At 39.6% G+C, this 21,787-nt stretch overlaps 1 pseudogene across 1 annotated transcript; it reads right to left on the bottom strand.

The window, feature by feature from the left end:
* Nucleotides 1-4,745: 4,745 nt before the first annotated feature.
* LOC308344706 (small ribosomal subunit protein eS27-like) lies at nt 4,746-4,995 on the bottom strand (annotated as a pseudogene). Its single transcript has one exon. The product of its transcript is annotated as a small ribosomal subunit protein eS27-like (transcript).
* Nucleotides 4,996-21,787: the final 16,792 nt, after the last annotated feature.

The following is a 21,787-nucleotide window of genomic DNA, read 5'->3' as shown; positions in this document are numbered from 1 at the left end:
ATAGGTCCAGATACATTTGCTTTCAACGTCTCCACTGCTCTTGGATTGGTCTACACTACCATCACCTATCACTTGGGTTATTGCAGTAACCTCCTCACTGGTTTCAATATTTCTACTCTTGCCTCCGCCCCCTTCACAGTTTTCTCAATGTTGTATTCAGTACGCACCATTTTTTTTTTTTAAGATTTTATGTATTTGAGGGAGAGAGTGCATGAGTAGGGCCATGGGGGTGGGGGGTGGGGCCAGAGGGACAGAGAAGCAGACGCCCGGCTGAGCAGGAAGCTGGATGTTGGGCTGAGTCCCAAATGCCTGAGATCATGACCTGAGCAGAAGGCAGCCTCTTAACTGACTAAACCACCCAGGCACCCCTCATACTAGCCTTTTGAAATAAAAGTCAGGGGCACCTGGGTGGCTCAGTTCGTTAAGTGTCTGCCCTCAGCTCACATTCATGATCTCAGGGTCCTGGGATTGAGTCCTACATCAGGCTCCGTGTTCAGCAGGGAGTCTGTTTCTCCCTCTTACTCTCCCTCTCACTTTCCTTCTGCCCCTCCCTCTGCTTGTGCTCTTTCTCTCTGTCAAATAAATAAATAAAATATATTAAGAAAGAAATAAAGAAGTCAGATCAGGTCAATCATCTGCTCAACACACCTTCCTCTCTATAGTTTCCTATGTTACTTACAGAAGAACCAGTCCTTGCAATGCTCTCCAAGGACTCATAGAATTTGGTCCAACTTGCTCTTCTCTGTCTTCACCCTCTGATGCTCTCCCATTTTCTTATTCCACTCCAGCTCTTCCTGGAACACATATTCATAACTACCTCATGTAGATAATTTCCATTTGCTAAGCTATCTGATTGGAATTTTTTTTCTATCCAATATGTGTAAGCTTGACTCTTTCTCCTCTCTCGGATCTTTATTCAGAGGTTACGTCCTCAGAGAGGACTTTTTTCATTACCTTACCTAATATTGCACAACTCTCTCCCCCTCCCCCTCCCTCTCTCACCCATCCTTCCCTCGCACCCATCCTCCCTCCTTCCTTGCCTTGTGCCTTCCCTTCCTTTCTCTACCTCCCTCCCTCCTCTGCTTTACTTTTTTTTTCTTGGCTCTTATCACCATCTAACATCCTAAATGTTTCACTAATTTATCTTTATTTTTAACTATCCCCCCCTAGAATATGAGTTCCACAAAAGCTGTGATTCTTAACTGCTTTATACCTTAGCCTGCCGTATGCCTTTGGCAAACAGTCCTTGGTAAATAGCAGTTGCTCAATAAATAAATATAGAGTACATGTTGAACCAATAAGTGAATGGTTAGGAAGCCAAGATGTGGCTCAACCGTGTATCTATCTATACTTATAGCTGTTAGACATGCCTCCCTGGATGACATTGCTTTTAAGTGAAAGCTCATTCTGATGTTCAACTCTGGCTAATGAGAAAACACCTCTCCAAAACATAGCCCCTGCTATTGGGGAGAAGATTCTCCAAGACACAAAGAAAACAGGGAAGGAAAGAGAAGTTTCTAGAAGTTTTTAGTCAAGTCAGAAGATAGGTAGGAAATACTGGTTGTCAACCCTCCAACCTATACTCACACACAAACAGAGCTACTATTGGTAGCCATAAATTGGGGAAGAAGAAGCCTCTCGTTTGCACCAACCAAGCATTTTGGCACCAGGAAATTCTGTCTGAGCAAAGAGAGAATATCACTCACTAAAGCCTCTTGACTATGCGGCAAAATACTTGGATGTGGAAGAGAAATGTGGAAGAAAATTTCATCACAGGAAGGCAGAAGGACTCCAAAACATTCTGTAAAATTCTTTATAAACTTGAATGTCTTAGACTATTTCTGTACCTTCTCTTTATTCATTCATTCAACTCTAAAATTTTTACATAGCATAAAATCTCATGTGCAGGGAGAGATTGGTGAACAGCTTGGAGAAGCACTTACCAGTGTCAAACCATTTACATACCCTCCACAGCCTTTTACCATTCATCTGCAACCAAACAGTTGTTTGCAAGAAATCATGAGTTACTTTTTTTCCACTACATTCATTATAACTTCTCAGAATATGTTACCATGGAAGATTTCATGTGAGAGAAGAAGGCAGAGAATTAAACGAGCGAAAGGGAGGTGGGAGAAAGATTAATCAGGTTAATAGCAAGAAAAGAAAGAGGCATTATCCAAACTTGAAGGGAATAAAATTTTGCAGAAGTTGACAGGGAAGAAAAAGGGAGCTGGTAACAGCTCATCTACAAGAAAGTCTTTGGCTCTAGAATTATCTTACTACAGTCACTTCTTAGACTGCCTCTAAAGGAACTAATTATGTGGTTTTCTTAGGTCTGAACAAATCCTTTTCTATACTGCTCTTTATGGCGGACTATAGCATGAGTCAGAAATTCCAAGAGCCTGATAATCTCCATCCTTTGTAGCACCTGCTCCAACTTTATGTTAATCATTGGTGGGTAATCTTTAAAGCTGAGAGCTACACACTTCCTACTGTTGTATCTAAAAATCGATAGTTAGGATACCAGATTCAGTGGATGAGATCATCATAATCTGTATTTGTAGACATTAATTTTGACTTCAATTTTTTCAGGAAAATAGATTCCAGGGAAAGCATTATTTTTCCTTTAAAAGTCTTGAACAACTTACTTATATAAAAAAAATGAAAAAATGTCCTCCAAAGACAATCATTTTATAGTGACTTCAGGCTGCTGATACATTCTAATAATCTTTATTAAATGGGATTTCCTTTCACTGTGGTCAATTTATTATTTTACTGTTAGTGGTGTGATAAGGCTGACAACTACAGAGCAGCTTAAATTTTTATTCAGAAGTATCACACCTAGAAAGAAGGGATTTTGTGTGGTTTTATTGTGGTAAAGTATAGAGAAACTAAAATATTACCATTTTAGCTATTTTAAGTGTACACTTCAATGGCATTAAGTATACAATGTTATATAACTGTCACCGCTTTTCATATCTAGAACTTTCTATCATCCTTAACAGAAACTCTGTGCCTACTAAGTACCAATTAAGCATTCCCCTTGACCATCAGTTCCTGGTAATTTCTTTTTTTTTTTTTAAGATTTTATTTATTTATTCGACAGGGAGAGAAAGATCACAAGTAGGCAGAGAGGCAGGCAGAGAGAGTCGGGGGGAAGCAGGCTCCCCGCTGAACAGAGAGCCCAATGCGGGGCTCGATCCCAGGACCCTGAGACCATGACCAGAGCCAAAGGCAAAGGCTTAACCCACTGAGCCACCCAGGTACCCCAGTTCCTGGTAATTTCTAATCTACTTTCAGTCTCAATGATTTTGCCTGTTCTAGATATCTCTTATCAGTGGAATCACACAATATTGGTCTTTCTGTGTCTGGCTTATTTCACTTAGCATAATTCATGTCATAGCATGTATCAGAATTTCATTGTTTTTTAAGGCTGAATAATACTCCGTTGTATGCATATGCCGCAATTTGTTTATCCATTCATCAGCTGATGGACATCTGGGTTGTTTCCACCTTTTGGGAATTGTGAAGAATGCTCTTACGCATATTGATATACAATGTTTTGCTTTTAAATATAATGATGTTTATTTTCTCCTAAGAGATTCAAAGAACTTTTAAAAATTAACTATTGTTTGGCCTCTTGACAAATATACCCACACATCAAACTTTTAGCTAAGATTATTTTCTTAAAGTTTTTCAATTTATATATGAAAGAGAGAGAAAGTAAGCACAAGTGGGGGTGAGGGGAGCAGTGGGAGAGGGAGAAGCAGATACCCCGCTGAGCAGGAAGCCTGATGTGGGACTCAATTCCAGGACCATGAGATCATACCTGAGCTGGAGGCAGACGCTTAACTGACTGAGCCACCCAGGTGCCCCTATTTAATTTACTTATTTAGTAAGTCATTAAAAAAAGTCTCTGTTTATCAAAAGACAACATTCCCAGTGGATCGTGGGCAATTCTGCCCAGGTCCATGTGGGGCAGTTGCCTACACTTGGAGGCTGCATATTAGAACCAAAAAATACTGAAACTTCAATCCCTGCACTGGAAGAACAAAACTGGATTCTGTGGGTGGACTAAGACTTTGGTATTTTTCACACTCCTCTCTTGGGAGTAGGGTGGGGGTGGGGGGAACTAAGAAGTCCTACTCTCTAATCACATGATTGATTCCCCTGACAACCAGCACCCCCAACCCTCATCTTTAGGGGTTTTCTAAAAGTCACCTGATAAACTCCATTGTAGTTGAAAAGGGCTTATTATGAATAACAAGACATCCATTTCACCTGTATGGCTCAGAAGTGACTTCAGAAACTGAGGATAAGAGACCAAATATTATAATAAAAGATCCTTCTGTTTCTCTTATCAGAAAATTCCAAGGGCTTTGGGAGCTATGTACCAGAAACAGGGACAAGTGTAAGAAACGTATACATACAAATGTATATACATACAAATATACGTATATACATTTAAAATCCCAAATGTGTTTATTGGGATGGTTTCCCACTTGTCTTGATTCAGGTTGCTTTTATTTTATTTTATTTTTTTAAAAAGATTTTATGTATTTACTTGACAGACAGAGATCACGAGTAGGCAGAGAGGCAGGCAGAGAGAGAGAGAGGCGGAAGCAGGCTCCCCGCTGAGCAGAGAGCCCGATGTGGGGCTCGATCCCAGGACCCTGGGATCATGACCCCAGCCGAAGGCAGAGCCTTTAACCCACTGAGCCACCCAGGTGCCCCTCAGGATGCTTTTAGTGCTGCTTCCATCTGAAGGGGCATTCTTCTGCAAGCCTTGCTTTTCCTACTGCAGGTTGGCAGAGGACAGTGGAACAGCCAACACAAAACTACTGTTTGTGCATGGCTGAAGATGGTGGTCATTTGATACCATCCTGGGTATTTCACATCCATGACGTAGGACTTGGGGTTTTGCAGCTGGCGCTTCTTGTGTTTCCTCTTCTTCTCTTCTAGAGAGGGATGAAGGAGATCCTCTGTGAGAGGCATGTTCTTGTGAGGGAAGTCATCACTGTTGGAAAATAGATTTCTTATTATAAATCACAATATCACACCTCCCCATTAAAGGCCCGGACAGAACTTGAGAGGTGAAGGAGGGGAGACTTTTCTCCCACACACCCTGACTGTTCTAGCTGGGCCATGGGTCTTCTGCTCCAAGGCTGAGACTTCCACCATTGACACTCCTGGTTTCTAGGTCTTCAGACTTGGACTTGGAACTACATCACTGGCTCTCCTGGGTTTCCAGCCTGCTGAGTGAAGGTCATGGGATTTCTCAGCCTCCATAACCACATGAAACAATTCCTTACTTTAAAAATCACATACATAGGGGTGCTTGACTGGCTTAGTCAGTAGAGCATGTGATTCTTGATCTCAGGGTCATGAATTCAAATGCCATGTTGGGCATGGAGTCTACTTAAAAAAAAAAAAAGAAAGAAATGTGGAATCTCAGGCCCCACCCTAGACCTTCAATTAAAAGAAATCTATATATTGATATAGAAATATGCTGCTATCAGTTCTGTTTCTCTGGAGAACCCTGATTAATATGCAGCTCAGTTATTCAGAACACAAAAATAAAAAACAAAATCGGAGCCAGGGATAAGAGAATTGTATGGGAAGCAATTCAACTTCCGGCAATATAAGGCTAAGAACCATAACCAATCTGAAGGTATTAAGTCTTTATTTTTCATCTTTTAGTATGCAGTCATTTGAATCACTTCTGTACCAGTTGCTGAAATTACTCATTTAAGGAGAGCTAAGTCTGCTCCATCTAAAAACAGAACCCACACAAGAGGAAAGATGGTAAAATCTTTCCAGCACTTGGTATGAAAATATTTTAAATATTTATCATTTGGTTTTATACATGTATTTTAATATTTTATATACTGCCTGCATCCTTCATGCTTATCTACAACTGTGTACAACAGTAATTTCATTGATCACAGATGGACAAACTATGGTCCATGGATTGTGTTTAGATGGCCAAGGTAGAAATAGTTTTTACATTTCAAATGCTTTTTAACAAATCAAAAGAATAATGTTTTGTGACTCATGTAAATTACATGAAAGTCAAATTTCAGTGTCCATAAATAAAATTTTATGGGAACACAGCCACATCCATTCATTTACATGTTATCTGTGGTTGCTTTTATACTAGGATGGGGCGTCAAGTAGCTGCAACAAAGTCCATATGGCCCTGTAAAGCCTAAAATATTTACAGTCTGGCTGCTTACAGAAAAAGTTTGCTGACCTCGGTCCTAGATAGCGAAAGGGTGCTTGTTTCATTTCCTTTGTGCATTAATTGGCCTTTCTAATGAGGGCAATAATTCAGACATACCACTAGCATAGGTTTTGACTAGGCCACTCAAAATCTCTTGGATAGGAATAGGTTTTACTAAGCTATTTAATAGTCCTCACAAATCTAGTCCATAGGGTGTGCATAATAAATGTCTACCCACTAAATTAGTAAGTAAATAACTGGTGAATCAGAGAGCATGTGGCCTCAGCAAGAAGCTAAAGAAAGGCATACTTATTCCTCCTGCATGCCTGCATGGAGCTCAATGGCACATACTTCAAGAAGCATATCTGTATCTGATATGACAGCTCTTTTTTCCCCAATGGATTTACAGGACATTAAAGTCACAGGGTGGGAGGACACTTTGTTAACCAGAGACAGTATCCTAGAATCATAGATCTAGAAGGGCAACACTTCATACAGCTGTTGACTTGAAGCAGGACTAGGCTTGAATCACTCCCAAAAGATAAATTTGCTCTTTAATAATAATAAAAACGATCCAGAGAGACTCTATAACTTTCTATGGTTGGATAATACAGAAGGTTGCAACTAAACTCTTAAAAAGTACCTCCTATTCCTCAACTTAAGTCTGCATGTAGCAACGGAAGCATGTTTTTGAGGCCATTCATTCAATAACTTTATAAACAGCATTGACCATAAAGTTTTGATATTGTGTCTCCCTTCCTCTGGTCAACTTATTCTTAGTTTGAGGGCAGTGCTTGGTGTATTTTTATGTGTTTAAAAGTTATCACCACTTGGGGTGCCTGGACGGCTCAGTCAGTTGAGCCTCCCACTCTTGTTTTTTTTGTTTTTTTTTTTTTTGTTTTTTTTGCTTAGGTCATGATCTCAGGGTCCTGGGATCCAGCCACACACCTGGCTCTGTGCTTTGCGGGGAGTCTGCTTGAGATTCTCTCTCTCTCCCTCCCCACCGTACCCCCACCCCACTCTCCTTCTCCCTTTCCTTCAAATAAACCTTAAAAAAAGAGAAAAATTGCCACTTCTGATATCCTCGGTACTCATAATGATGGGGATTAATAAATTGTGATAGTAAGAATATTGGATTTGGGGGTGCCTGGGTGGCTCAGTTGGTCAAGCATTCAACTCTTGATCTCAGCTGAGGAGCTGAGGTGTTGATGTTAGGGTTGTGAGTTCAAGGCCCATGTTGGGCTCCAGACTGGGCATGGAATCTATAATTTAAAAAAAAGAATATTAGATTTGGAGTCTACAAATCAAATGGCTTAAGATAGTGTCTACAATATTGTAGATATTCAATGAATATTTGTTCTCCTGTCCTTTTCGCTGGGAAGCTGGATGATTGGCAGACTCCGTAAGCAGCAGTTTTCTTACCTACAAATTAGGAGATATGGAAATCATATGAGACATTTTAAAAAACACTCGGTAACCCTATGAAGTATTATGTAATTGTGAATTATTATAAGGAAATGAGAATTCAAAAATATAAGAAAAACTTCTGTGAGGAGCAGTCCAAATTCAAAGGTCAGAGAGTCAACTTGGACATGTCTTCCCCCTACCCACTACCACACCCACTACCAGATTTTGAGTTCAGAGAGATTGTTTGCTTGATAAACACAGACCTCAGGGTCTATACAGTAGAATAGCCTGGGTTCACTCCCATCAACTGGCACTTCATCAGTAATCCCCCAGTGATTTCTAAATGAGGGTCCTGACTTGTGCTGAAATTTGCTTTGGAAGTTTTTCAGAACGAAGATTTTTTTAATGTGTTTCATTAGAAGTTACAATGAATTATTGGTCAAATATTACAAATTACTTTGCCAAATGGTGTAAAGAATATATATAGATTTTTCTAAACAGGACCTTTTTAATTCAGAGGTTAAGAGAACAGCATCGTTCTGGCTATTTTATACTAGGCTGAGGAGGAAAGCCATTTAAATACACATTGATTATTTCGAATCTGAGGAAAAAAGTATTCAATTATGAATACTCTTTCTTTCTTTCTTCCTTCCTTTCTTTCTTTCTTTCTTTCTTTCTTTCTTTCTTTCTTTCTTTCTTTCTTCATGTTTTTATTTAAAGGATTTTGCTTCTCAGTAATCTCTACACCCAGCATGAGGCTCAGACGCACAAGCCTGAGATCAAGGGTCACACACTCCTCCAACCCAGCCAACCAGGCGCCCCTATAAATACACTTTAGTGTTTCCTTTTTATAAAGGGGCCATGGTTTTGTTCTAGAACTAAAACTAACACTTTGTTTTATTTCTATCTCTCTTTGTCTGAGGGCAATATTTTGGCTGTTCAGCAAGGTCACTCTTCCAACTACTCAGTTTGCTTTACAGGAAAGTAACCGTAGATAACATGTAAATGTGGGCAGGGCTGTGATCTCGTACAACTTTGTTTAAAAAACAAAAGACGAGCCTAGAAGCTCTAGTTTTCGGACTCCTCTTTCACGCTAATAAGTAAAGACCACCAGAAACAGCTTACTTTTACCCAGGAGAGTAGCAGTACAGAAAGTCCTGTCCCAGGACTGTATCTGATCTCCAGCTTTCTGTCATCATCTGGCCCACAGGAAATCTGATAGTCTTGCCATCCCGAAGGACTTCACACTGGTCTACTACACTGATGATGTAATGATTGGAACAAGTGAGAATTCACAAGCACGCTTTATGATTCTCAAGGCATGTGCCGGAGGGCGGAAGATAAACTCTCAACAAGTTAAGGGCTTGCTGGTTTGGTCAAGTGCCTAGGAATCCAGTGGTTCAAGGCCTGTCAAATTGTTGGGGGTGGGGGGTGGGGATTAAATTTCTGCACCTTGCATCCCCTACCACTAAGAAACATTCCTAACTCATACTGTATATAGTGTCAGAAAATTATCCGACTACCCTTGAGGATAATGAGTCATATGTTATTTGTTGGCACTTAGCATCATTTCTGTTCCCTTTATACTCTCCCTTTTATCACAGGGCCTGGATGAATGGGAGCTACATTTCCCATAGTCCTTTATCAGAAGGGTTCTCAATGCAGTTTAGATCCCGCCAATGAGATATATACACACATGGATTAGAAGGCAGGAGAGAAGTAGAAGCCATTCTTCTTTCTCCTGCAGTGGTGGTGGAAATGTAAACTTAAGACTGTGGAGGCCAAGAAAAACAAGGCTTTACCCATCTCGAGTCTAGCACTGACATAAGTGCAGCCATCTTGATGTTCCAGATTATCACAAAATATTTCTTGGGTTCTGACCTATTCAGGTTAGCACTTTAAACAGTCCCTCTCTCCTTTAATTATTGATTTAAGCCCCTGGACTCAGCTGCCTCTGTCTTTCATAACTCCCCTATACATTCCCCAACTGATCGATGTTGACCCAAGTGGGTAGGGACAACTCTATGCCCCTACTCAGCAGGAAGAAATTACAGAAGATGAGACCTTCCACCTTCAACAACCTTAAAGATTTAAGGGTCAAAATTGTTCAGGGGGAAATGTGGAGGCCGAGAAAATTAAGGCCATCCCACCTCAGGTTTAACTTTAGCATAAGTACAGCCATCTTAGCTCCGGCAGCCATCTCAGACCCCTGTGCCCAAGGGCTGAACTTTCCCCTACTTTGCTTTAGTAAGCCCCACACTGCTTTAGTTCAGAGACCCCCACCCTGCTTTAGTAAGCCCCACCCTGCTTTAGTTCAGAGACCCCCACCCTGCTTTAGTAAGCCCCACCCTGCTTTGGTTCCAGAGACCCCCACCCTGCTTTGGTTCCAGGAATCCCCACCCTGCTTTAGTAACCCCGCCTTAACTAATCTCGGGGTCCAAGTCCCTACTCCGCTGCGTCGGGTATACTTGGGCCCAAGCTTAAGCTTGTCGAATAAACCCTTGTGTGATTGCATCGGTGCTTGGCTCCTTGGTGGTCTCTCGGTCTCGAAAACTCGGGCACAACAAAGACAGGACTTTTTGCATCAATTTCCCTTCCTGCTTTTTATCCCGAGGCTGCAAGGCAACCGTGACCACTGATTTCCATCTCTTGCATTTTTTCTGACTTCCGCATGAAAGCAACAAATTTCAGATTCAGTTTTAGTGACTCTGGAAGCTGGGGGCAGCTCCCCAACTTTCACTCCTTAAGCCCCATCAGAAGTTCGTAAGTACCTATTTCTCTGGCTTCAAACACTTAAATTGGTTTCTACTTCTTTACGGAGCTTTGACCACAGAAAGAAACAAGATCTAATTCATTTTTTCAGTTTCTGTATTACCCAAGAAGATCTGTTGATGAAGTGCAGCAGGATGACTGAGTAGACCCATTGCACGCATATTCTAGTAATTTTGTCATGAAGCCCTCTGTGGCATCATTCTATTTCTTACAATGGTGTGGATCATTATTGTGTGTGTCTAAATCTCAAGCAAATGAGTTCTCCTTAGGGATTAGTACAGCGTATTATCACTCCCTGCCATCTGGCTGTCCGATATGAAGAAATAAACAAGACATTAGTTGAGATAAACAGTTTTTGCTGGTTTAATATCATCTGTTCTGGGGCCGCTTGGGCACTGTCTCTTAGTAAATAACTTCAAGAGCACATATAATAGTAAAATGATATAAAATAATCAAGAAGTGGTGTGCTTTGAATATTTATGATCCTGGGTTTTTTTTTAATTAGCAGCTTATTGACATATATGTTCAATTCAATTAAATGCACAATTAAAGTGCAGAATTCAGTGGGTTTTAGTACATTTATAGAGTTGTGCAACCATTACCACAATCTAATTTTAGAACATTTTCAATATTCCAAAAAGGAACTCTGTGAAACAGGACCCCATAAAATGAATGAAGATAAGACTATTGGGAAATTCAAAGTTTATTTTTTTGAGAACTGTTTCTTCCTTATCAGCTCTTGTTTCTTTTCAGACCCCACTAATAAGTCACTAGCTGTCTCCACAGAGGCCTGGACCAACACAAATGAAGGTCACTAATAAGGTTCCAGTCTATAAATGAACAAGGCCTGTATTCCTTACCTGAGATAACGATCCCAAGACCCCATCTCCAAGCATGTCCATAGCCCCTCTCCTTGTCCTCCAGATGACCTCCTAATGTCAGGTGCCAATATTTGCCTAATTTTAATGGTAAGTCTCCACTCCAAAACAAACGTGGGATGTATATTACATATATGTTTGCTTAATGCACATTATCCATCTTTCCTCACCAATAGTATAAATTTTCCTGCCCTTTTCATCAATATGTATGTAATCCCACACCCTGTGATTATAAAAACTTATTCTATTCTCAGTCGGGGGAGCTACCTTTTTGTCTCTTCATTTGGCTGCCTCTGGGGTAAACCCTTTCCTTGCCACACACTCCATATCTCAGTAACTGGCTTTGCTGCTAGTTCTTGGGTACATTTGTACTTGTGACTATTCCAAATTATCACCTTCTCCTCTCCAGCCATAGGCAGCCACAAATCTACTTTTTGTTCCTATGAATATGCCGAGCCTGGAATTCCTAATTTTCCTACGTCCTCCCCAATGTTTGCTATTGTCTATCTTTTTGACTATAGCCATCCTTGTGAGTATGAAGTATCTCACTGCGGTTTTAATTACTTTTCCTTAATGAGTAATGATGTGGAGGATCTTTTCATGTGTTTATTGGCCATTTGTATATCTTTGCTAAAATACCTGTTCAAATCATTTATCTGTCTTTTAATTTGGTTATTTTTTTAAAGTATTAATGAGTCAAAGGAGTTTTTGAAAAAAAGTTTTCTAATTACAAGTCCCCAACCAGACATATGATTTGTAAATATTTTGTCCCATTGTGTGGGCCGCATTTTCACTTTCTTGGTAGTGCCCTTTGAAATTTAAAATTTTGATGCAGTCCAATTTATCTAGTTTTTTATTTTTGTCATTTGGGCTTCTGGTGTCATATTTAAGAAATCATTGCCTAACACAAGGCACAAAGATTGAATCCTGTGTTTTCTTCTAAGAACTTTACATTTACCATTACATTTAATATAATGTATTTAAGTATAAGTTTCTAAAATTTAACTTTTAATAATAGCTGGTCTTATTCACCACGTCTCAGTTCCAGAAGTTTAACTTGTTCCTGCAATCTGGCATGAGCCGTCTTCAGCTCATCAATGGTACCAAAAGTGTACAGGGCTGTGTGGGTCTAGAATAAAAACAAGCTAAAACTCTGATGCTAGGACCAATAGGAGAAAGAAGGTGCTGGTCACTCACGCAGGAAGGCCGGGTTCCCCAGGGAAATCTAACTTCATTCTGAAATCTGGTCTTCCTAAAGGCAAGTAGAAAAACTAATCTAAGGCTAATCCAATAAGGGACCCCTGTGGTTCCAGAATCAGCAGTAAGAATGGGATTCCTTTGGACTAAATCAGAAGACAAGTTGGGGGCTGGTGGTGGCAGCATTCAAGCAATCATTGATTGACTTGTACTCTGTAAAACTCAAGAGATTAGCGACCAGGGAAATGGGTTCTAATGAAAGAAGGAACGCTGGTGGGAAATAAATGCAGCAGTGGCTCAAGTCATTAGATGGAATGCAGAGAAAGCTCCCACACTATCACTGGACAGATCGCCAGTCTTTGTGGAGTATGAAAGCAAAGTTAAATGATACTAACTATGGATCCATTGACTGGTAAGGAATATGAAAACTTGAGAGAGTCAGAGGACACCAGATTTCAGAGTTAGCAAGAACAAAGGTTTGAAGGACATCTGGTTCTGATAGAGTGTCATTTCATGTGTCTGAAGGACTCTCCCCTCACAACACTTTCTCCTTGATCCTTTGCTGCCAAGACCAACTAGCAATACTGGGTGAACTATGTAAAAATATCTTTAAGTATTTCATAGGGTTGGCAGAACAGTAAGGAAACTAAAGAAACAACAACAACAACAAATAACCAAAAAAAAAAAAAAAAAAAAAAAAAGGAAAAGGAAAAGAGTCCTGAAAGACAAATGATTTATAAAGCTGATTTTCACCCTTATGATCAATGTAAGAGATCTTTGAGTGTATATTTTGCAAACTACACAGTGTGCAGAAGGTAGCAGATACAGCCAAGGGGCTATGCAAGATCATTCCATAGATTTGAGATTCTAATAGGCAACACTTCAGTATGAGTGAGCAAGAAATGAATGTACCCTAAAGAAGAAGATCTTGCATATTTACCTGTCTCAAGCTTTGGCCTGGGAGAACGGGCAAAAAAAAATTCCCTGAGACTTCATAAGCTTAAGCAAGGCCTTATGTGGGTTTGAAGCCAGATTCAAGCTACCTATACATAGGGTTGCCAGGTTTACCAAATAAAATAGAGAATGCCCAGTTAAACTTGAATTTCAGATAAACAATGAATAATTTTTTATCATAGCCATGTCCCAAGTATTGCACTAGAAAAGAGTGTGTAGAAATGAATAGTGATGGCCTTGAATGCATAACTAAACTTATACTTAATTTGGTAGGCAATCCTAACTGTATGAAAAGTTAGCCTCAAAAACTCATCACAGGGGCGCCTGGGTGGCTCAGTGGGTTAAGGCCTCTGCCTTTGGCTCGGGTCATGATCCCAGGGTCCTGGGATTGGACCCCGCATCAGGCTCTCTGCTCCACGGGGAGCCTGCTTCCTCCTCTCTCTCTGCCTGCCTCTCTGCCTGCTTGTGATCTCTGTCAAATAAATAAATAAATAATCTTAAAAAAAAAAAAAAAAACTCATCACAGATAGCAAACTAGCTTTCAGAGTCCATGCTCTTAACCATTCCACTAGGGTATGTATGGACAAGGATGCTTATCTACAGAATCCAGAGAGTTTTTGGCAAAATATTAGGCACTGGATAAATATTTGACTATTAGAAAAATTTCAGTGTTGCTAGTGATTTGAGAAGTACAACCGTAGGGTTACGTGGCCGGCTTAAGTAGGTAGAATGAGCTAGCTCTTGATCTTGGGTCATGAGTTCAAGCCCCATGCTGGGAACAGAACTTACTTAAAAAAAAAAATGGGGGGGGCACCTGGGTGGCTCAGTGGGTTAAAGCCTCTGCCTTCAACTCAGGTCATGATCCCAGGGTCCTGGGATTGAACCCCGCCTTGCGCTCTCTACTAAGCAGGGAGCCTGCTTCCCTTCCTCTCTCTCTGCCTACTTGTGATCTCTGTCTGTCAAATAAATAAATAAAATCTTTTAAAAAAAATAGGGGAAGAAAAAAAAAAGAAGTGCAACTGTGAACACTTGAAAAGTACCAAATGAATAGTAAATCCAATATAGTGAGGGCTTTTGGGGAGCAGATGCCTTGCCATTACACTTTTTTTTTTTTAACCTATAGAACAATCTGATATATTACTAATAGAAGTCATTAAAGTCATACAAGTTTCTCTTAATTTGGTAAGTTTACTTTTCATGTATGCATCAAAAAAAAAAAAACAAATGAAAAGGGGAAAAAAGTCCAAAGATATTTTTAAATGCCTTCTACTGGAAGCCAGTGTTGTCAAAGTGATCAAGATTTAGGGACTGGCATAATACCACAAAACATTATACCACAGTGCAAATTATACTATATATAAAAAAAAATCTGTTTGAAATAGCTATTGGAAAAATATTAAAGAAAAAGGTGGCACAAACTATTATATATTATTTATCTACATGGAGAAATTATGTTTAGAAAATATACTGTGTTACTACAAAGCGATAAAGACTGAAAGTTAGAGGACCTTGGATTGACAACTTACGATGAGGTAATATCGGCAGTTTTGTTGATTATAATTACTCTGGCTTTCTTTCATCACATAGCTAGATCAACAGAAAATAACAGACATTCTTTTATTTGAAACCACATAATATTTAAGCAAAGGGCTGTTAGGTAGTGAATATATTAAAACAGATGACTATCATTAAGGAAATCTTTTACTGTGTCAGGGAAAAAAGACTCAAGTTTCCTCCAACTCTGATTCTATTTCTTTCTGGGACTTTTAAACTTTTTCTATTTTTCCCATTCCTTATATCATCTAATTCACACATGATTCAAAGAAAACCACATAATACAATTGCCAACTATGCTCTGATGGGCATGCAAATAAGATTAGTCTTGCCAGTACCATCTTGTGTAATATTGCTTTAAATATCAATTATACGACTGAAAAATGAAGAATACTTATGCCAAGAAAGCAATAAGGTGATTAAATTTGGAAAGGTGTGAAATCTGATAACCCAGGTATTAATATCCTATTAATATAATTAATATAATCTGTTACTATGTTGCTGAAAAAGAATTATAACACTTACACTTAAAATGGACAAGGAGGAGTTCAAACATAGACCACATCAATACTTTCAAACACATTAAGAGGGCAATGAAACCAACAAATAATATTTAGCCCTGATGACCTATAAAGTAGAATCTGACATAGCTTCTAACACTTTTATTTCAGTACTCAGAAGATCTTAGCAGGAAGCAACATCAAAATAGAAGTGCAAAATGGTCTATTGGAAAGCATGATTGTTGACATGATTTATATGACACAAAAAATAGCCAGGAAAGCATGTGGTTTTGAGCTAAATCTTATAGCATAAACTAACAAATGAGAAACAAATCCCCACACTAATGAAATTCAGGAAGCCTAATTAGAGCTGTTAAGCCTAATCTCACAATCTGGCATGTGACCAAAATGTAGTCAAAAGTACCAACTTCTTGAGTGTATAAAAATAGAGATTATCTTAAGACCAGCAATATAAGAACATTAGTATCTCTAAGTAATAATATAAACTAGTACATTCCTCATAATAATTAAATGATCTCATTTTGTTTGAAGAAAAAGAATCACTTTCTTGATGAATATATGTATGTTTTTTTAAATTAACATATATTGCATTATTTGCTTCAGGGGTACAGGTTTGTGATTCATCAGTCTTACATAATTCATAGCACTCACCATAGCACATACCCTCCCCAGTGTCCATCACCCAGTCACCCCATCCCTCTCACCTCCCTCCAGCAACTGTCAATTTGTTTCCTGAGACCAAGAGTCTCTTAAGGTTTGTCTCCCTCTCTGGTTTCATCTTGCTTCATTTTTCCCTCTCTTCCCCTATGATCCTCTGTCTTGTTTCTCAAATTCCTCAAATCAGTGAGATCATATGATAATTGTCCCTTTCTGATTGACTTATTTTGCTTAGCATAATACCCTCTATTTCCATTGACATCATTGCAAATGGCAAGATTTTGTGGGGGGTTTTGATGGCTGCATAATAGTCCAGTCAGTGTGTGTGTGTATGTATGTATATATATGTATATATATATATATATATACATCTTCTTTATCCATTCATCTGTTGATGCACATCTAGGTCCTTTCCATAGTTTGGCTAATGTGGACATTGCTGCTATAAACACGAGTGTACATGCCCCTTCGGATCACTACATTTGTATCTTTGGAGTAAATACCCAGTAGTGCAATTGCTGGGTTGTAGGGTAACTCTATTTTCAACTCTTTGAGGAACCTCCATACTGTTTTCTATTGATGAATATATTCTTAGGGTTATTATTTCCTATTTTTTACCTGGAAAGGAAGAAGTGTAATAAGTATGCAGTAATTCATGCAGCTGATGAAATGTACTTAAAGAGAAAAGGATTCTGATTGTGATCATAACAATCATCCCATAACTCCATACATTCTCCCTGGGCATCCTCAAACAAACCCATAGTTTCAATGACCACTTGTACATCTCTAAAACTTCTAAATCACCAAGATTCTTCCTTCAGTGTCTTCTCCTTCCAGCAAATGACTTCACCACCTATTTTCATGACATGGTTAGACACAGCCATATCAGAAAACTTACCAGAACTACCAATCCTTCCTACTTCTCTTATCTAAGATCAATGCCCTCATCTTGTTCTGATGTTATACTTCCAGTATAATTCAATCAGTTTTATTCCTTTACTGTACCTCTCTCTTCCCATGGACATTTAAAGGGAACCGAGTTGAATGGCACTCCCACTCCTTAAGGCTCCAATTTTGGTGGCACATGAAAGTCCAACCACCCCTGTACAATTGCTGCAAATTCTCAGGCACTTTCAAGCATAGGACCCTCCCAGCCTCTAAGCACAGGTGTCCTTGTGTGCTCTGTGTTCTCAGCCTTCTCTTTGGTTTCCACAGCAAAATCGCTCACACTTAAAATTGGTGAATTTAGTTACTGATTTTTACCCTGGATGCCTGAGGCATGAGGAAAAGGGTTGCATTACCCCCACACACTTTCTGCCATCTTGCTCTCTCAACTTGCCCCTCTCCATCCTCTCACTTCTCATTCATCCTCTTCATTCCTTATTGCTCTAGGAACACTAAACTCACCCCACTTCTAATGTCTTGGTGCCAGCCAACCAATTTCCTATTTCTCCACATGTTTGTTTGCTAAGTTTTGCCAGGGACTGTCTTGCCATCTCTTAAATCCAGAACTTCCGTTTCATTTCTGGGCCAACACCTTAGTTCAAATCTCTGCCTCCCATGCTTGGATGACTACAGTACGACAGTGAACTAAGTAGACTTGGGGCTTTGACTCTCTCTGCCTTCTCCAGTAAATCCTGTACAGATATGAAAGACGTGTCTTTCGAAAGCCATCACTCACCATGTCAGTTCCAAGGTCGGGGGTCTTTAGCAAATCCCAGTTCTTACATAATAAGGTAACAATTGCTTATTCTGGCGTTTAAGACCTTCTATAATCTGCTCCCAACCTAATTTTCCAGCCTTATCTCCTAGTCCTCTGAACCAGGAAAACTGGTAGACCCACTCTTTCTTGTATCTACTTGCACAGTCCTGACTTCAGCTTGGAATGTGTTAGCCCCTGTGCTCTAACTCTCTTACTCCGTTCATTTTCAGACCTGGTCTCAAATGTTACCTCCTCTTCCATCTTTTCCTGGCTCTCTCAGGAAATCTCTATCCTTTGGACACATTATCACATTTCTTTTGATCTGTATTAGGGTGACAATTGTCTCTGTTTGCTTGGGACTGGGGGGTTTCCTGGGACATGAGATTTTCAGTGCTAAAACTGAACAGTCCTTGGCAAACCAGGACAGTTGGTCACTCCATCCTTAATATATGTGGTGAGGGTTCTTGGGAAGGAAGGGAAGGCAGTGACCTTTGTGGATACCTATTGTGGAAATCCAGATGTCAGGGCTGTCCACAAAAAGCTCCAGGGAGGGAAAAGGAAGGTGAGGACACTTATGGACCCTAAAGATAGGCCAAGTGGGGCTGAGACCTTTAGATAAACACATAACAAAAGGGATCCCAGTTCTGCAGTTTCCTTCTATACACAAACACACACACATTAATTTATATATGTATATATAAATTAATAAATAATTAACTTTGAAGAAATTAAGAAGAGCAAGGGTGAATACAAACATACATTCCAAGTAAAGGGGTTTTATTTTATCTTTTAAAAATTTTTACTTTTTAAAGATTTATTTATTTAGAGAGAGAGAGTGCAAATGAGCAGGGGCAGTGGGCAGAGGAAAGGGAGAGAATCCTTAAGCAGACTCCCTGCTGAGCACAGAGCCTGATGAGGGGGCTTGATCCCAGGACCCTGAGATCGTGACCTAAGCTGAAATCAAGAGTCAGACATTCAACCGACTGAGCCACCCAGGTGCCCCCACAGTGAGTTTTAATAGGGAGCCAAGTGGGTGGGAAAAGTACAAATCTTAAAACCAAGAGGAGTATCTAGACAGGTAAACAACCTTTTCCTTTTAGTGTTACCTTGGAAACAGAGTAGGAGCTATTCAGTGCTAGAATTAAATACAACCCAGAAGTTAAGGCTTTCTGGAGATTTTCTGATGCTAAATAGAAATCCAAGATGAGTTAGAATGATTTGCTAAAATGGCAGCAGATTAGACAGAGAATTGTGTTAAGATTTGTATGATGCCCTTGCAGTTCAGATCTGTTATAGAAGAATATTCAGATCTGTTAAGGAAAGAAAACTGTTATGTTTCTTCTGTTATAGAAGAAAAGATGAAATGAATGAATGAAGATGTATTATATACAGATCAATGGTGAGTAAGGGAAGCCTGTATCTATTAAACATAGATGCATATTAGAAGGGATGGAAGGACCAAGAGGTATCTAATCTTCATGAGGCATAAGGGGTACATGAGACCTGTAGATAGGAGTACTTGTCTCCGTACCTTTCTAATAGAGCGAATATGTGTTAGCAGCTTAGAGAACCTTCCAGGTATGGGCCTCCTGGCATGAACCTCAAGGGCTTGTCCTCATAACACACATAAGCAGGGAAAGGTGATGGAGCAGCAGAGATAGGATGAATGAATATTGCATACTTCAGGAAACACATTTGTATAAAGATTTAATCTTCAACCACTGAAATTATGGTATAAAAGGATACTTAATGACTGAGAAGTTAGTCACAATATATTGCGAGAAAAAAAGCAGGTTATAAGGCCAGATGCAATATGATTCTATTTTTATCAAGTATATACGTTAGCACGTGTGTGTGCACACGTGTAGGTGTGTATGTATATCTAGAGAGATATACTTCTGCTCGATGTATTATAGTTAACTTTAAATGTTATTCCATGAGTTTTTCTGAATTTAAAAATTGTATAAGACGTAAATGGGTGACTTCGTTAAGCACCTGCCTTCGGCTTAGGTCATGATTCCGGGGTCTTGGGATCAAGGCCGGAATTGGGCTCCCTGCTCAGGAGAGAGCCTGCTTCTCCCTTTACCTCTGCCTGCTGCTCCCCTTGCTTATGCTATCTCTCTCTGTCAAATAAATAAATAAAATCTTAAAAAAAAAAGAAATTAGAAATTTGAATCAGAAATATTTAAAATAATTTAAAAGTTTGCTTCTTGACATTTAATATTTTCAGATCTTTTAATTGTGACTGGCTACAGAAATAAATTTATTATTAATGGGTGTTGTGATTTTTTTTTCTTTTTAAGATTTTATTTTAGAGAGAGAGAGAGAGAGTACAAGTAGGTGGAGCAGCAGGCAGACAGGGAGAAGCAGGTCCTTGCTGAGCAGGGAGTCTGATGCAGGGGTCAATCCCAGGACTCTGGGATCATGACCTGAGCTGAAGGCAGCTGCTTAACCAACTGAGCCACCCAGGCACCCTGTGATTTTTTTTTTTTTTTAATGTAATAAACATGGTCTCCTTGTTTAATAAACATTTGTCCCCTTTATTATTCTGTTTTATGTAATGAGCAGTGATTTTTTTAAACAAATATTATACTCAAACATTAATTTAAAAGCAGACATGTTTTACTGTTAAACACATATTTGTCTTACAAAATGAAATGTCATCCTGAGTTTCCCTGGATGACCAAGGGCCACGGTGGACTTTCTACTGATGTTTAGCCATGTCTTGTGGAACTATGTGACTTCATTTCCCTTGGTAACCGTTTGTAGGTGTAGTTTCTTGGGAAGACCAAGAACCTTCTAGGACAAAAACGAAAGCAGCAACAATTGTTTTGGTACAAATGCATGGGGATGAGACCACAGCACAAAAGAGAACTGAGGGACCTGAAGGGAGGGCCTACCATAGAGTATGGAGTTGGCCAGATGCATGAGCCAATTCAGCAGCAGGCCCTGAAGGTCAGAGGCGGGTGGGAGCCCAGGAGTGTTGTAGCTTGAACCTGAACCCTTCCAATCCAGTTCTCTTGGCGCTGTACATTGTCCTCTGGAGAGAAAAAGGCTGAGTGTGTGTGCACTGTTAAAAGATAAGCTGAGGCATATTAAATTTTTAAGAGTTTATTTGAGCAAAAATTGATTTGAAGCTGGTCACATCTAATCAGCCGAGGGGAAGGAGCTCTGGGTGGGGAGTTGTACAAAATGAAAGACGGTTATAAGCAGAAGGGATGGGGAACAAGGAGGTTGTATTAGGAACAAAAACTGTGTGGATTCTTGCAAGGTTACTTTCCTTGAGGAGGTAGAAGGGGTCTATCAGGCAGATTCCTTAACTAGTGTTGATCAGGTGACTCCTGACTGGTTTAAGATTCCATTTCTAGGACAGTTGTAACTATAATTAAGTCTTGGTTTGGTGATGTGGGGCTTGACATAAATGACTCTGTTTGGGGCCTGTTGTCTTGTTTTTCACAAAAGGAACGTGCTAGCTCAATGAATGCTCTTTCAGAGGTCCAAATAATCTTCCGTGTCACTTATCTGTTGTCAAAAAACAAAATTCAACTGAATACATTTGAAGATCAAAATGACTTTATTCAATGATTCATGAAAAGGGGCAGCATACCATCTAGCAAATAAGAAGGAGCTCTGAAAAGCTGAACAAAATGTGAGACTTTTATAGTCGAAAGGAGGCAGGAACAAGGAAAGGGCACATTACATTATCTTTCTTTGGGGGATAGAAAATGTCTATCAGGTGGATTACCTCACTAGTGCTGACCAAGAAATTCCAGATTTACTGGTTTAAAATTACACTACTGGGAGAGGTTGAAATTGTCATTAGGTTAGATATGAAGTGCTGCTGATTTACTGATGTGACACTTAGCAAAACTGATTCCATTTTGGATCTGTTGTCTCTGTCTCTGTCTCTTTCTCAATACCA

The sequence above is a fragment of the Martes martes genome (genome assembly GCF_963455335.1).
Source record: "Martes martes genome assembly, chromosome: 6".
Taxonomy (NCBI): Eukaryota; Metazoa; Chordata; class Mammalia; order Carnivora; family Mustelidae; genus Martes; species Martes martes.
The sequence above is the reverse complement of the archived record's forward strand: the minus strand, read 5'-3'. Positions and strand labels throughout refer to the sequence as shown.